Raw genomic sequence first — 18,055 nt, 5'->3', positions numbered from 1 at the left:
CTTGCTGAAGCATGTTCTTTTTCAATACAACATGCGAAAGGTGTTGAATGAGTGATTTAGTATTACCACTAATACATACCTAATGCGGACTAATACATGCCAGTGTTGCAAGTAGTCCCCATTGGAGGAAACACTAGGAATCTCGTTACAAGAATTAATAAACGTCTGCTTCGTTGGCTGCAGCGATAAACACTCCAGAAGTTGCTTCTGCTTATAATAGATCTATAGAAGTTGTTTTCTAAAGATTCTTGGATTGCATTTATATGAGAGATTATTTTATATACATTAAGTATTATACTGTTATTTCATCTTATTTTTCATTGTAATACTCAGCATGGAACTTACGAGACACAAGTTTATAAAACAAATGATTTTGTCCCTCTTAAAACACGATTTAATCAGTAAACTTAATTAAATTATCTTATATGGGGTGTCCCATAAATAACGCAAGATTTAGTTTCATAATAAATTACTAAAAACAATGACAGATATTTTTATTTTAGTACAAAGTGCACTTACTGCTTTAATAATAAAACACTATGAAAGGCAAATATGTCCTCCAACATTCTGCTAGCACACTCTCCCTCTTTGGACAACATTTTCAATCATCTTCCCACACAGTTATTATCTTATGTGGGGTGTCCCATAAATAACGCAAGATGTAACTTCATAATCAGTTGTTGAAAAAATTACAGATATTTTTATTTTAGTACAAAGTGCACGTACTGCTGTTAATAATAGACCACTATGTAAGACAAATATGTCCTCCACCATTCTGCTAGCACACTCTCCCTCTTTGGACAACATTTTCAATGATCTTCCCACACAGTTATTATCTTATATGGGGTGTTCCATAAATAACGCAAGATTTAATTTCATAATAAATTATTGAAAAAAATTACAGATATTTTTATTTTAGTACAAAGTGGACTTACTGTTGTTAATAATAGAACACTATGTACGACAAATATGTCCTCCACCATTCTGCTAGCACACTCTCCCTCTTTGGACAACATTTTCAATGATGTTCCCACACAGTTATTATTTTGTATGGAGTGTTCCATAAATAACGCAAGATTTAGTTTCATAATAAATTATTGAACAAATTACATATATTTTTATTTTTGTACAAAATGCATTTACTTCTGTTAATAATAGGACACTATGTGAGACAGTTATGTCCTCCACCATTCTGCTAGCATACTCTCCCTCTTTGGACAACATTTACAATGATCTTCCCACACAGTTATTATCTTATAGGGGGTGTTCCATAAATAACGCAAGATTTAGTTTCATAATAAATTATTGAAAAAAAATTACAGATATGTTTAGTACACAGTGCACTTACTGCTGTTAATAATACAACACTATGTAAGACAAATATGTCCTCCACCATTCTGCTAGTGTACTTTTCCTCTTTGGACAACATTTTCAATCATCTTCCCACACAGTTATCTTACATGGGGTGTCCCATAAATAACGCAAGATTTAATTTCATAATCAATTATTGAAAAAATTACAGATATTTTTATTTTAGTACAAAGTGCACGTACTACTGTTAATAATAGACCACTATATAAGACAAATATGTCCTCCACCATTCTGCTAGCACACTCTCCCTCTTTGGACAACATTTTCAATGATCTTCCCACACAGTTATTATCTTATATGGGGTGTTCCATAAATAACGCAAGATTTAATTTCATAATAAATTATTGAAAAAATTACAGATATTTTTATTTTAGTACAAAGTGGACTTACTGTTGTTAATAATAGAACACTATGTACGACAAATATGTCCTCCACCATTCTGCTAGCACACTCTCCCTCTTTGGACAACATTTTCAATGATGTTCCCACACAGTTATTATTTTGTATGGAGTGTTCCATAAATAACGCAAGATTTAGTTTCATAATAAATTATTGAACAAATTACATATATTTTTATTTTTGTACAAAATGCATTTACTTCTGTTAATAATAGGACACTATGTGAGACAGTTATGTCCTCCACCATTCTGCTAGCATACTCTCCCTCTTTGGACAACATTTACAATGATCTTCCCACACAGTTATTATCTTATAGGGGGTGTTCCATAAATAACGCAAGATTTAGTTTCATAATACATTATTGAAAAAAAAATTACAGATATGTTTAGTACACAGTGCACTTACTGCTGTTAATAATACAACACTATGTAAGACAAATATGTCCTCCACCATTCTGCTAGTGTACTTTTCCTCTTTGGACAACATTTTCAATCATCTTCCCACACAGTTATCTTATATGGGGTGTCCCATAAATAACGCAAGATTTAATTTCATAGTCAATTATTGAAAAAATTACAGATATTTTTATTTTAGTACAAAGTGCACGTACTGCTGTTAATAATAGACCACTATATAAGACAAATATGTCCTCCTGCATTCTGCTAGCGTACTCTTCCTCTTTGGACAACATTTTCAATCATCTTCCCAAGATTTAATTTCGTAATACATTATTGAAAAAATTACAGATATTTTTATTTCAGTACAAAGTTGACTTACTGTTGTTAATAATAGAACACTATGTAAGACATTTATGTCCTCCACCATTTTGCTATCATGCTCTCCCTCTTTGGACATCATTTTCATTGATCTTACCACAGAGTCTGACTCAGTTTCGCCAATGATACATCGAATCTTGAGCGCAGGAATTATTCGTGGATTGTTGATATTAACATGAGATTTCACAGAGTCCTAAGCGAAGCAGTCACAGGGTGTGGAATCACAGTCTTTGGTGGCCAATTCTGTTTACCGTGACGTAAAGGTTAATTATACAAGCGGGACAACCCAACGCTCTGACCATCAAATAATTTTTTTTTGCTCAGTAATAATTCCTGTAACTTAGGTTTCACGAAATCTGTATAATATATCATCATCATTATCACTATCATAATCACTCTGTGAGCCACAGCTTCAGTTTCAACTCCATCATAACTGCCTCAGAACTGTGTAAAACATATTGTCTAAAAATAATTGTTTTAGTGCATAGGAAAATGAAATGCATTCGGAATTACATAAAAATGTGGACACCAAGAGCATTGTGGAACTGTAAGAAGGATAAAAAATGAAGCAAAAGAGTAGCTAGAAGGAAACACTACATTAATGAGTCAAAATAAAAGAGAGACTCAAATATACGTTACAATATAGTAATACAAGGTGGGCCAGTCAAACGGAAAGATTTGATGGGACTATACTGTTCAAATGGAGAGGGTTAGAATGAATATAACCGTCTCTTCTCTACCTACTTACTTTACAATTTGTGACTCCTTAGGCGGTGACGTCACTATTTCCGCGTTCCCTAGTAACCAAGTTGTTTGTCTCTACCATGCTTTGTTAAATGGTGCTCATCGTTACTGCAAACTGCAATTAATTGATTTCAATGGAGCGTTGGACCCAGGAAGAGCGCGGCTAAGCGGTTTCATCAACTGGAATAATCGGCCCATTCTTTTTTGAGAATGAGGCCGGAAATGCAGGCACTGTTAATTGAATGCGATATGTTGAAACGATACATAACTTTTTTACACCACAACTCGCCCATTTGCCAGTGAATGAAAATACACTGTTTCAACACGACGGAGCACACCAAAAGAATTTCGATGGATGCTGTGAATGCTTTGTTCCCGGGCCTCGTCATTTCTCGAAACGGGGATATCGCTTGGCCGCGTAGGTCACCTGATTTAACGGTATGTGATTTCTTCCTATGGGGACATCTCAAAACGAAGGTGTTTGGGGGCAATCTACCCAGAACAACTCCAGCCATAAGACAACGTATACGAGAAGAGGTCGCTGCGATACCTGTCAATATGCTGAGAGGGGTTATGAACAGTTCATTGCCAGACTCGAAGAATGTGTGCATTTCATTGGAGGTCACTTGACTGACGTAATTTTTAAGAAATATTTTTTTTCTTGTTGCATACCTAATGGTTATTCATGTACTTGTCATTTCTACTCATTAAATTGATATAATAGCAACTTTTCATTCTTTTTCTGCGCCTTGAAATCTTTCCGTTTGACTGGCCCACCTTTTATATAAGGTAGGGAAGAAATATCTCCCCATTTTCAAACACACACAAAAACGAAAGTCATTGATTAACGTTATAACTGTTTTACTGTGTTAATATTATAAAAATTACCTACTCTGTTTCCAACTAAAGATCGAAGTAGACGTAAACAAAACAAAATATATTAGTGGATTTTCTTTTTCTGTAGCTTCGTGATTAAATGTTATTCTTTGAAGAGTGGAGAATTTCTTTAATTTTACAGAAATTTATTTGAGGTTGGCAACACTGAATCTCGCACTATGTTATACCAGATGTGCTGATGTGCTCTGTGAAGCTGCAAGTCACCTTGGGAGGGATTGAACGCCTATTACGCATGCGCGTTGCCATAATACACGTTACAATGATTTAACACGCAATGTCTGAAACTACTAATATAAACATGTTGTTTAAATCGTAAGAAAGTGTTCTTATAAGCATGTTTAATTCACTCGTATTCCATGTATATTATACATTTTATTATTTTAGAAGGAACTATTTTAATATGAGGAAGAAGATGACAAGCATGAGTTTGGAGGCGTTGTGCGTCCAATAGCCAATCAGGAACCATTATGCCACGTGCATTTATTTACATTTACTTCAATCTTTAGCTGGAAAGAGAGTAGATGAATAGTTTCGACGTGATGTCTAGTCTAGACTTCGAATACCGACTGACACTACGTCGAAACTAGTCATCTAGGTAATTTTTATATATTAAAACAATAAAAAAGTTATAACTTTAATCAGTGATTATACAAGTGTTAAGAGAGTGTATCCAATAATGGAAAAACGAAAGTATCAAAATCAGGCATGATATGACCAACATTTCACATTCTCCTCCCTCAAATTCACATCGGAGTGTGGAGTAAGGTTTCTTTTGCGTGCCGTAGATCGAAGACACGGAAGCTACTGTACAATCGTTTTGCTAAGGGCTTCATCGCTCTCTAATAACCATCGCCAGTGACCTGATAGTACAGTAACCGCTAAGGCTAAACCGACGAGGACAAACAACAACGGAGGGAAATAATCTTTCATATTTCATCATAATAATTGATATTGATAGAATTATGTTCGAAAACCACTAACCATTCTCTCACTGATAAGTAGAGAGCGGAATTTAGGCAGAAACCTATTTTTTTTTCTTGATACATACGAGCTTGAGATTTAATATTTACATTTTTCATGGAAATATAGGTATAAATATAGGGGTCTTATAGTGCCTAAAAATGCCTATTTCGACGTTAGTGCCTCTTTTAAGTTTTTTTTTTTTTTTAATTTTTGCATCATTTTTCGTAACTGTTTACTGTTTTTCTTAACATCCTTACATTCCAAGACGAATAACAACAACTCCTTCCTAGCAGTGAACAACATAACAGAGAAGTACCTCCGGGCCACCCTCTCTCATTCCTACATTCTTTCAATCCTAAAATTCCAATTTTCAGTCGGCCTGGGTATCGTAGTCGGTTTAGCGCTGGCCTTCTCTGCTCGAGGTTGCAGGTTCGATCCCGGTCTAGGTCAATGGCATTTAAGTGTGCTTAAACGCGACAGGCTCAAGTCAGTAGATTTACTGGGATGTAAAAGAACTCTTGTGGGACAAATTATTATTATTATTATTATTATTATTATTATTATTATTATTATTATTATTATTATTATTATTGTATCCTCCTTTGTCAGCAATTTAACACAAACTCGCTGGGTTGTACCCGAAGAAGCATTCTCTTACATACCAAGACAGATAACAACCCCTTTCTTTTTTTACCATTTGTAAGTAAGCAGTGAGCGACACAATAGCCACAATAGGTGCTGATCATCTACTGTGAAGCAAACTATGGAAATGTGATTGGTGAATGTAAAACACTAACTTAAAGATAGAATGTCTTCATTTTGTGTATGCATCTGTATCCTTGTGAAATGTGTGAAAGTTTCTTTTAATCCTAGAATTTTGCATTAAATAAATGTTGAATCTTATATTAACGACATTCTTTAACAAAACAAGCCTATTTTTTATTTTATAGAGCCTAAATAAAGGGTTTAAGAGGCTATTTTAGGCGCCTAAAATGCCACTTTTAGGGCTTAAAATTCCGCTCTCTACTGATAAGTAAGTAGAGAATTCAAAATTTGCTCGAAATGCTACATGTCACTAAACAAAAGATGAAGAAGTGTCTTCCAACTGACAGAAGACCTATATACAAATTAGTATTCGTCACGCACCAAATATAGACGAGTTCGTATATCGGACAACCTGTTTGGATGCTGTCACCATCCTGTCTCTTCATTCCTAAAGAAAGTTAGTACGTTCTTTGAAAACAGCTAAGGGTGTTGACAGCATTAATTACGAGAAACCGGTGTATTAATGATGTGGTTTCTTTGAGTAAGCCGAAGCCGAAGTATACCTTCTAAATCTATGCTGTATAGGCTGTATCTTAGGCTACGTGATCAGATTATGTGTGATTGTGACGTAGGGGAGACTTTTGTACCTTTAGCATAGTGTACCTTTGAACATTCTTTGTTCTTTAATTTTTGTTGCTACCTAGAGGACTCAAACTGAAGTAGATTGTAGAGAAAGCCGCTAAGTAGCTCTGGTCGTAGTTTCGGTTTGATTTATTGCAAAGTGTGAGTTCCGTGGACAAAATAAGTTTTTTTAGTACCAACAGTAAACATTTCGTTCATTGATGTATGTTTTCTAACACAAAACCAGATTGCATTTGTTAATATCTTTCAAGTACGGCGTGTTCCCTATCATCTGGTGAGTAATAACATATTTTAATTTCCATGATTTATTTGACTCTCTAGTTTTCGGAGCCATATTTGTTTAAACGTGCACCCTCTTGTACCTTTGAACACAAAACATCTTGTACCATGGAACATGTTCCAAATTACACGATACTATCGGTTTTTGTTTTTCTTTTGTTTTAAGTTCATGTCACGAAGTAAGTCTGGAATTAAAGAGGTCCCCAATTGATTCGGATGTCTTGAAGAAAGTTGTTGAAGCAGTTATTGCTTCTCCAGGAAATAAAATCTAAATCAGATAAGCCTGCTCTGGTTTATGATTGAAAATATATTTGAAATATGATTGTCAGTTTTTACAGCTATATTCCCACCTATATTCCATGTGTTCCAACTTGCAAGAGGGTATGTTCCAAGGTACATGATCCTGTTGTACCTTTGAACACATTACGTATTCCTTCATTTTATTTTTTCCATCCTTAATAGATCTGTAAAACAGGAAAATACATACAGAAAGTTGTAAAGGAATCTTCAATAATTATTTCAAGCATTTTTTCATTTAAGAAATTCCATTTCCCAAAATTAAAAAAAATAAAATGTGAAAAGTGTTTAAAGGTACAACAGTCTCCCCTATATATTGTGTACAAGTATTCAGTTTCACAACCCATAAATTTTGTGTTTCTCTACCATGAAAATAGATGTACAGTATTTTTGTTAAATTGAAACTGTTTTATAAAATATTTGAGCAAGTTATAGTAAAGTTATGGCGTGTAAAAGTTTTTTATCTGCCGATCTATTATGGATTTTTGGAGACTATCTGTTAGGATTTCAAAATTAGACCTACTGTTTTCAATTTGTACACAAACTGTCAGAAACGTTAGATGAACATCTTTATATATCCGAAGATAATAAAATAATGAACGCCTTGTTATGTGCTAACGGTGAAATACAGGATTGTTTCCGATCTCTGATAACGAATTTGAATGACGTCATGTGCGTCAGGAATCACACCGACAGCTGAATCGCGGCGAGAGGTGACAGACCAGTAGTGAGTGATTTCATAATCAGAGTGCACGGTGTATCACAGTAGCAATGCCCAAGAAAATCGAGACTTTTTGGGAGGAGTACATAACAACCCTTTCCGATTCGAAGTACAGTTACGTGAAAATCATAGGAGCCTGCAAAAAACGTGGTTTCGTTAGTTCCAAGAAAGGCATCTTGTGTGTACCTAATAAGACTGGGATTAATTCCAGATTGGAAAATCAAGTAAATCCACCCCCTCCCGTCACAAGTCGCCGCACCCCACGAGATGATACAAATTAATTGCATTCGAGCTTTGCCATTCTTATTAAGTATGCAGAAGATGCCTTTCTTGGAAATAACGAAACTCCGTTTCTTGCAGGCTTCTTTTATTTTCACTTAAGTGCACTTGGCATCGGAAAGGGTTGTTATGTACCCCTTCCAGAAAGGCTAGATTTTCTTGGGAATTTCTGCTGTGAGTCACCGTGCACTCTGACTATGAAATCACTCACTACTGGTCTGTCATCTCGCGTCACAGTTCAGCTGTCGTGTGACTCCTGACGCACATGATATCATTCAAATTCGTTATTAGAGATCGGAAACAACTCTGTAGTCATCTCAGATAACTAAAATAATTTGAAAAAGCAGCGTTTCAGCCGAAATAAAAAATGTAATATGAAGTTCTCCACATCAAAAACAAAACTTACACCTATTCTATGAAAAAATACCAGTAAGATAATGATAGAAAAAAAAGATATGACAAGTGAATAACTTTAATTAGGGTAAGTGAAGGTATTAACGCCATTAATTAAAAAACTGGCTTACAATTAACCAGAAATACGGACAGTAATTTATTTAGATATTGATCATTTGTAGCCTTTCTTGTGGGATGTACGTTTCAGAAGTTTTAATTGTGTCAAGGTTTTACAACAATAGAAGTAAATAAAAGTATGACGCGTACTGGTGCTATTACCTGTAGAGAAGGGAACAACGCCACTTATTTTTTTAGAACAAAGAAACAGGTTTATAAGCAAAAGTGACAAATGTAAGATTATGTTATAGAATTAAACACCAATAAATGATTACGGACAACAAAACAAGTCTCAGTACTCATTACCACATAACTTTAAAAAATTGAGTGGTGCAGAACCGTCTTCACATATAGCGAACGGAGTCCAGTTTTCTTTGTGCTACCCATGTCGCAGGTTTCGTGGTATCGAAGTCCGATAGACTATCCTTCAGTTAGAGACGATATTAAATCAGTTCTACTTAAAATAAATAATTACCATAATACAGGGTGATTCACGAGGATTTACCGTCAGTTACGGAGGTTATTTCCGAAGACATTCTGAGCAAAAAAAGTCATATTAACATTTGTCCTAATCTCAATATCTTCAAAGTTACATTAATTTGAAGTTGTTAGTAAAATATTTTTTTCTTTAGTTTTACGAGTAAAAAAATTACTAATAGAGAATGAACTGCAAATCAAGATATCAGGTATAACTCCCTGTAAAGTTGATTTGAATAATTTCGAGGGAAAAATTGTTCCGGGGCCGGGTATCGAACCCGGGACCTTTGGTTTACCGTACCAACGCTCTACCACTGAGCTACCCGGGAACTCTAACCGACACCGATCCAATTTTTCCCTCTATATCCACAGACCTCAAAGTGGGCTGACAACCGTCAAGCAACAACTTCGAGTGCACACTAACTCCGTGTGACTTAAATTGTGAAATCTTGATTTGCATAATACACGTCACTGTTCGTTAACAGAAAACCACAATTTAAGTCACACGGAGTTAGTGTGCACTCGAAGTTGTTGCTTGACGGTTGTCAGCCCACTTTGAGGTCTGTGGATATAGAGGGAAAAATTGGATCGGTGTCGGTTAGAGTTCCCGGGTAGCTCAGTGGTAGAGCATTGGTACGGTAAACCAAAGGTCCCGGGTTCGATACCCGGCCCCGGAACAATTTTTCCCTCGAAATTATTCAGAGAATGAACTATTCAGAACTCTCATTTCTTTAATTGGCCAGTGTTCTAGAGTTAAAAATGTGTTGTTATTTGCTTTGTACAGATTTTATTTTTCAATTTGTAACTAAAAATGATATCATTCTTACGCACTTGTCACAAAAATTGTTACACATCATACGACTTTAGGACTTGATACTTTACAGTTTAATTATGCATCCTAATGTACAGTCTTAAATAATTTACAAGAGTGGCGTGACTTGTAACAGTTGTTGTGATAAATGGGTAAGAAAATGTAACTTTGTAGTTAAATATCGAAAAAAAAAAATCTGTATGAAGCAAGTATGGAATTCACAACACATTTTTAGCTTCAGAATACTAGCTAATTAAAGAAATGATACTTCTGAATAGTTAATTCCTTTTCGGTAATATTATTTTACCGTTAAAACTAAAGAATAATGGTATTTTACAAACAATTTCAAATTAGTGTAATTCTGAAAATATTGAGATTAGGTCACAAGTTTATATGATATTTTTTGCTCAGAATGTTTTCGAAAATAAGGTACGAAAGGTACGGTAAATGCTCGTGAATCACTCTGTAAATATTATACATTTTAAAACAACACCGTGGCCTACAGCCTAATATACGCCGGTTGAAAAATGATTTTGTTAAAAGCGGATGAATTTCCAAAGAAATAAGTTATTAAAATACTTTAATGTAAATGAAAAGGTATACATAGTACAGTGAAGGCTCTCTAACTTGGACACGTATGATTCAATAAAAAAAAGTCCAACTTAACGAGGTATTCCAAGGTAAAGGGAAGTAGGATTCTTTTAAGCATGCAATGGAAAGAAAATTATTATACGTAATGTTAGGAAACTTCATTATTCAAATACTTCGTCATTTATTTCGTCATTAACAGTTTTGAGAACTCTTTTTTCTTTCCCCACTAAAATTTTGTTGCCATAATATTGAGGCTCTATTGTTGCTAATGCTTGAAACTGTTGATTTAGAAACTCCAGACTCCTCTGCAATATTTTCCTACAACCGACACCATAACAAAAATCATCAATAACTTCTTTGTTTCTTACAATGGTTAATTCCACAAACTTACGCTTACTCATATTGAGGCACTATACAAACAGCACAAACTGACTTTCACAGATAAACACCTCAACAGAGACTGATTTCTACACCGCAAGCCTACTGTCACGTCAAAAAATTGACTTTCATACTCCATCGGGAAGTCTATCGTGCTATCAAAAAGGAGGGCGTTATATGGCAGTAAACATTTTTAACAGCCACCCTATCGATATAAAAAATGAAACTCAAAACATAAAATTATTTAGAGCCAAATTGAAGAAGTACCTAATTTCTCACGCCGTCTATTCTGTAGGTGAATTCATGACATTCAATAACACTTCATGAAATTGATACTAAAACTTTGTGTTGTACTAGTAGACTATATTGTAAATCTCATCTGTATATATTTCATCTAGACTGTGACTATGAATTAAGATTTTATAATAGTATTAAGTTTTTAGACTTGTTCCATATTCTAGCTGTAAGCAATGTATGAATACCATGGAATGTTAATAAATACAATACAATACAATACTGAAATGAAAAGTTTACTGTTATGAAAAATAACGTCCTTCACTACATCCTCAAATTTAGCCACAGTGCAGTTACAAAAAAGACAATGTGGATAATTCCAGGAATATAAAAAGAGGTTCACAGTAGCTGTACTGTACAAGGAAAACCCCCTCTCATTCCACTGTGATAATGGTCTTTGTAAAACACAAGAGTTCAATAAAACTCAACTATAAACAGGTAGCAGAAATACACAATAGAACAAGAGAATTGTCCAAGATAGAACTATAAGGAGTGTCTAGCTTCCAGGATGAGGATGAAGGATATATTGACGATGTATAAGCATAGAAATTTGTCCGGTTCCAAGAAAATATGTCCAATATAATGAGATGTCTACCATACAGAGGTATCCAAGTACAGAGGTTTCGCTGTATCTTATTATAAACCGATCGTAATAAATTTTAACATGTTTCAATTTTAAATACCGATTTTTTAAAATTGAAAAATATAGAAATCATAACATACGGATAACTGTTTTATATATATTTCTACTGATTGTTAGAACGTACTTAAACAGCAGAATTGAAGAAAAAAGTAATTATTTTCCTTAATAAAAAGAAACCTCTGTGAAATCCAGGAAACGAAATTTCTTGATGCAAATTAAGCTTTCAGGAATAACTCTCTGTAAAGTTAATTTGAATAATTTCGAGGGAAAAATTGTTCCGGGGCCGGGTATCGTCCCGGGACCTTTGGTTAAACGTACCAACGCTCTCCCACTAAGCTACCCGGGAACTCTTCCCGGCACCGATCCAATCTTGATCTTGATGTTATTTGAGCGCTGGTTTAATTCTTGTGTGTACGTATCATCTTTGTGGCAATTTTAAAATTTATTTTCTAGTTTCTTTTTAAGTAGGACACCTTTGTCTTATCCAAAGACGTTTGCATATATTTCTTTGTTACTAGACAAAGAATGAAATTCCCGCTACGTTCACAGTAGTGGGTTCAGACCGAGGAAATCGGATTAAAATAATTTATGTTAATGGATGATGACAGAAGCTTATGAAAATAATAATAATAATTATTATTATTAAACCCAAAGGACTGTCGTGTGACGATGTTATTCTCGGTAAGGCGCCGTATAGTCTGCTGGCTTCAGGTCACGCCACTTCTCTTTACCTGAACGTAGCACAAAGATGAAGATTGTGTACAAACACAGATAGGTTTGATAAATAACAATTAACGGTACTTTGCTTGTGCTAATTAAATTGCATTTATCTCACTGGAACAATAAAATAATTTTGTCGGTCTCCTTTCATGGTAGTTTTCGAGGAAAACATATCATTTTTTTAATGATTTTTAACTTTATGTTTAAAGCGCCTAGCAAGTTATATTGCACTGCAATAATCCAAAATGTGGTACGCGTAGATAACTTGTATGAGTTAGTAATTATTATCGCGATTACATTTAATTTTTATTTTAGATAATTTCTTGGAATTTTTTTATTTCTAATAAATTTATATGAACTGTTTATTGAACGCAAGAATACTGAATAACTTGATCTTGTATTTTCACGGTGATTAAGTTGCAGTGTATCGCATTAGGTCGACCTAAATAAGGTAGGTGTCCCTGATATGGCCATGCTAAGGTTTGAGAATTTTTCTAGCCGCAATTTTGAAAAAAAATGTAAACCACTTTTTTCTGACTCGTTCTCAGTCTAATGGACTTTCTTAAAACAATTTCCTTTCCCCATAAAAATAGCTTTAATTGTCCAAAAAGTCCCAAATTCCAAAAGTCTACCTAGTGGGCATATCAGGAACATGTGCGCATGATATGGCCACCCTTATTCCATGTTCTACAAATCGTGATTGTTTTCAGTTTGATAGCGCAGTTGTGTTAAAATTAAATAATTTTGGTGTAAAATGAATAAAAATGACACTTAATAATCTCTTTTATAATTCAAAAATGTAGTCAAAACAGGTTTTTCCATAAAAAATAAGTTGTTTTTGTTAAAATACAAAATTTTGCGTAATCCCAGCTATAAGGCATGTAAATTTGTCAGGTGAAAAAATAAAAGTGAAATGAATTTGATATGGCCATGGTGCATTTGATATGGCCATATCAGGAGCAGGTAAGCTTTCACGAAAATCGTTTGATTATGAACAACTCGTAAAAGATACGCCATCAACTACAACACCAATCAACAGAACATTAAAAACTGGAGTGCGATGTTTTCATGAAACAAGTCTTTGAAAAACATGCATAAAACAAAGGAGACTTACCAGAGAAAAATAAGAAGAGGTCACATGAAAACCGCAAAACAGGCAACTGACGCAATATTGCTCAACCTACCTGGATGGAGAACGATCAAGTGACATACCTAGATGCCCTTTCACTGGATGCTGCTGCAATTTAGCGGATTTTTGGTTAACTAACTCACAATGGGGGGGGGGGGTGGCCATATCAGGAACATAGCCATAACAGGAGCACCCACCTTATAAAAATATCTCCAACCACACAGTATTGCCTTTTTTTATCATGAAATTTTTGTAATAATTTACAGAAGAAAAATAATTGAGGGTACATTTTTTTATTGGAGTACTACTGCTCTCCAGGTCATATTCAACAGTTGTTCCATTCACTATCATGCATAAAATTATGAGACTCAAACTCCGTTATTATCTTCACGTGTCGATGGGGCTAACCATAAGAAATATAATATAACTGAAGAACTATTGAGTTATCGACAGTAATCTTGTTAGAGATTTTGATTTATCTAGAGAAAATCAAAACTCGAGTGAGATTTAATTGACTATTACACGATTAGAAGAAAGTATATAAAGATTAGAAGTAATAAAGTACTCTAATAAAATAAAATATTAATTTTCTTACTGAAATTCTATTTCACTAATGTTAGCTTCGCCAAAACGTTTGAACGGAGCCGCCATTTTCAGTTGACTGTCTATGCTGTAAACAAATGACTACTGCAAAGCATGTTTTATAGGACCGTAAAGAATTTGCAGTTTGAAATACTGACAAACAAAGAAACAAATGGTAAGGTTACTTACTTACTTACTGGCTTTTAAGGAACCCGGAGGTTCATTGCCGCCCTCACATAAGCCCGCCATTGGTCCCTATCCTGAGCAAGATTAATCCAGTCTCTATCATCATATCCCAACTCCCTCAAATCCATTTTAATATTATCTTCCCATCTACGTCTCGGCCTCCCCAAAGGTCTTTTTCCCTCCGGCCTCCCAACTAACACTCTATATGCATTTCTGGATTCGCCCATACGTGCTACATGCCCTGCCCATCTCAAACGTCTGGATTTTATGTTCCTAATTATGTCAGGTGAGGTATACAATGCGTGCAGCTCTGCGTTGTGTAACTTTCTCCATTCTCCTGTAACTTCATCCCTCTTAGCCCCAAATATTTTCCTAAGAACCTTATTCTCTAACACCCTTAATCTCTGTTCCTCGTTCAAAGTGAGAGTCCAAGTTTCACAACCATAAAGAACAACCGGTAATATAACTGTTTTATAAATTCTAACTTTAAGATTTTTTGACAGCAAACTAGATGAACAAATGGTAAGGTAGTGATAAAAACAAACAAATGCTAGGGAAGCGAATAAAATTAAACAAATGCTAGGGAAACGATAAAATTGTGCGATATGCAGCCTTCATTGGTTGAAAGACGTCCTTTCGTACCGTTTTATTGGTCAAAAGTAGTATGATGTAGTAAAAGTGTACTTCCCTACTTACTTACTTACTGGCTTTTAAGGAACCCGGAGGTTCATTGCTGCCCTCACATAAGCCCGCCATTGGTCCCTATCCTGAGCAAAATTAATCCATTCTATATCATCATATCCCACCTCCCTCAAATCCATTTTAATATTATCTTCCCATCCACGTCTCGGCCTCCCTGAAGGTCTTTTTCCCTCCGGCCTCCCAACTAACGCTCTATATGCATTTCTGGATTCGCCCATACGTGCTACATGCCCTGCCCATCTCAAACGTCTGGATTTAATGTTCCTAAGGTGAAGAATACAATGCGTGCACTTCTGTGTTGTGTAACTTTCTCCATTCTCCTGAAACTTTTATCATCCAGTCTGCTGTCGAAAAATCTGAAAGTTAGAATTTATAAAACAGTTATATTACCGGTTGTTCTGTATGGTTGTGAAACTTGGACTCTCACTTTAAGAGAGGAACAGAGACTACGGGTGTTTGAGAAAATATTTGGGGCTAAGAGGGATGAAGTTACAGGAGAATGGAGAAAGTAAAAGTGTAATAATCAAAATAAATAAATAAATTAATAATAATAATAATAATAATAATAATAATAATAATTCTTTATTTATACTGGCAGAGTTAAGGCCATAGGGCCTTCTCTTACACCCTATCAGGTCACAAAGTATTCAAGCAGTTAAATTACTACACTGTATTAATATTTAAATAATCGTGGTGTTAATCGAACTGATTAACTAGTTTCAATGTAATTTCGTCCAGTCTCGGAATTCTAGATGGAAATAATATCGAAACCAATCAATCATGTGAATTAACACCACAATTTAAACATTAACCCAGTGATGTTATTTATTTTCAGTAACTTAATAGATCTGCAGTGATATAAGTATGTGTTCAAAGAATCAAATCAAGAACGAAAAATATAATATACAATTAGTGAAATGTGATGCAATATAAACCTTATATATATCTTGGTAACAGAGAGTTCTACAAAGCCCGACATTCAGTCAACATAATGTGAAGCAATGTATTTTAAACTGTATCGGATATCGGCGAGAGCTGTAAGGTTTGCTGTTACTGCTTACGATGATAACGATACACATAACTCATATTCTTAGAAATGTCACTTGTACCCCTTTGCTTCTGACCCCCTCAATTGTAACAGTAGGCTTTTCTTTCTTCGGATTTTTGAGTAGACCTAATTAAGTAAATTTGTAAATTAGAATAACTGTAACTATTTCTTCTTTATTATAAATTAAGGCGTCGGTGCTTAATAATTATTATGTTCAATATCAAGCGTCTTTAACTATAAAATGTTCGACCGGTGTAGCTCAGGCGACGGGCGCGTTTGGTTCCTGATCCGGAGCGGCGCTCGGGTAAGAGTTCGATTCGCTCTGTGTCTGATTACACGGTTGGATTTTTCCGAGGTGTTTCCGAACTGTAAGGAAAATGTCAAGTAATCACAAGGCGAATTCTCAGCTTCATCTCACTATTACCAATTCCATTGTTAATGGATAATCTAGCAGCTGATACATCATCGCTAAATAAGAGACGAAGAAAAAAGTGTAAAATTTACTTTACTGTGAAATACAAAATTATTGCGTGTCTTTGTGTAGGATAAAGGTTATTAATATCGTGATATGAATAATATTGTGATAGTTCCTTTGAGAATTTATTACAATTTTACTGAGCGAGTGGAAGATCGGTTTTTGTGTCAACGTGTTAATTGAATGTTCGTGGTCAAGTTCCTGCATGAAACCGGTCCTTCCATCGCTGTCAAACCGTGCTAAGCTCTCAAACATAGCATCACTGTATTACCACAGTCTACTATATACAATCACGAAGCTTGAGTTGTGAGGGTGCTAGGAACAATAGACTGTCCCGGTACTATTTCACATTATCTGTAATGAGGCGATATTAGCGATCCTAGTGGTTAGCAACTATCTATGGATGCATATTTACTACGTATTGAGCTTCGTGACTGTATATACTAGACTGTGGTATTACTCTTATTACAGTATTACCAACCTTTACCCTATATCAGATGAGCTGAGTGACCTATTTCTCGAAGTTACAGAAGATTACATATAATTAATATTTTTATCTCTCCTTCAAATAGCTGCCGATACTTCTTACTATCTTTCTTTTTTTAATTGGGTAATGTGGGATGATTTATTAATCAATATGATTACCTAGCATCTGGGTGACATGAAGATGATAATGCCAGCAAAATGAGTCCAGGGTCCAGCGCCGAAAGTTACCCAGCATTTTCTCTTAATGGGTTGAGGTAAAACACAGGAAAAATCTGAACCAGAGAAATTTTTCCAACCAGGGTTTGAACCCAGGGCCGTTCGTTTCACGGTCAGCCACCCCACGGTGGACCTTACTTATCTTGAGACCGTACTATTCACTTTGCGTTTTTGTTGAACACAATCTTTAAATTTGAAAATAAAGAAGTTAATGTCGGCATATTTTTATTCGTACTTCACCATCCCTATTTGGATAAAGGTTCTCATATATTGCATGCAAATGAGTTTATTCTATGCAGGAAATGAAAAGCAGTGGACAAGTAGTCTTTCTCGGCTATAACAATATTTCAGATCGTGTAAACAACAATCACTGCGGTAGTTGCGATCTTCCACGGGGTTCTCGATCTTCAAGTTAAACGGACAGGCTCTTGCACCATTTTATAGTGTAGGAGAGACATTCACGTACTCTCATACATACAGAAGAGAGTCGCAGTAGCCAAGGTGGTCTACATCATTGACATCAAAAGACTTCTCCGCTTCACGTGACTTATACCGACTGGGTCAAAAGCAGCGTGTCGTAAAAACATTCTACTTCTTTTTGTTTTCTGGTACTCACAACTGATTTTAATTTTAAACTGCTATAATTTATAAATAAATGAACGTAGACTTTGGAC

At 35.1% G+C, this 18,055-nt stretch overlaps 2 non-coding genes across 2 annotated transcripts; one reads left to right on the top strand and one right to left on the bottom strand.

Moving 5' to 3' along the window:
• Positions 1-9,377: 9,377 nt before the first annotated feature.
• Positions 9,378-9,449, bottom strand: TRNAT-GGU (transfer RNA threonine (anticodon GGU)). Its single transcript has one exon. It is a non-coding gene; the product is annotated as a tRNA-Thr (tRNA).
• Positions 9,450-9,725: 276 nt separating this feature from the next.
• On the top strand, positions 9,726-9,797 carry TRNAT-GGU (transfer RNA threonine (anticodon GGU)). Its single transcript has one exon. It is a non-coding gene; the product is annotated as a tRNA-Thr (tRNA).
• The last annotated feature ends 8,258 nt before the right edge of the window (positions 9,798-18,055 follow it).

Source organism: Periplaneta americana, chromosome 14 (assembly GCF_040183065.1).
Source record: "Periplaneta americana isolate PAMFEO1 chromosome 14, P.americana_PAMFEO1_priV1, whole genome shotgun sequence".
Classification (NCBI taxonomy): domain Eukaryota; kingdom Metazoa; phylum Arthropoda; class Insecta; order Blattodea; family Blattidae; genus Periplaneta; species Periplaneta americana.
This window is presented reverse-complemented; position numbering and strand designations above follow the sequence as displayed.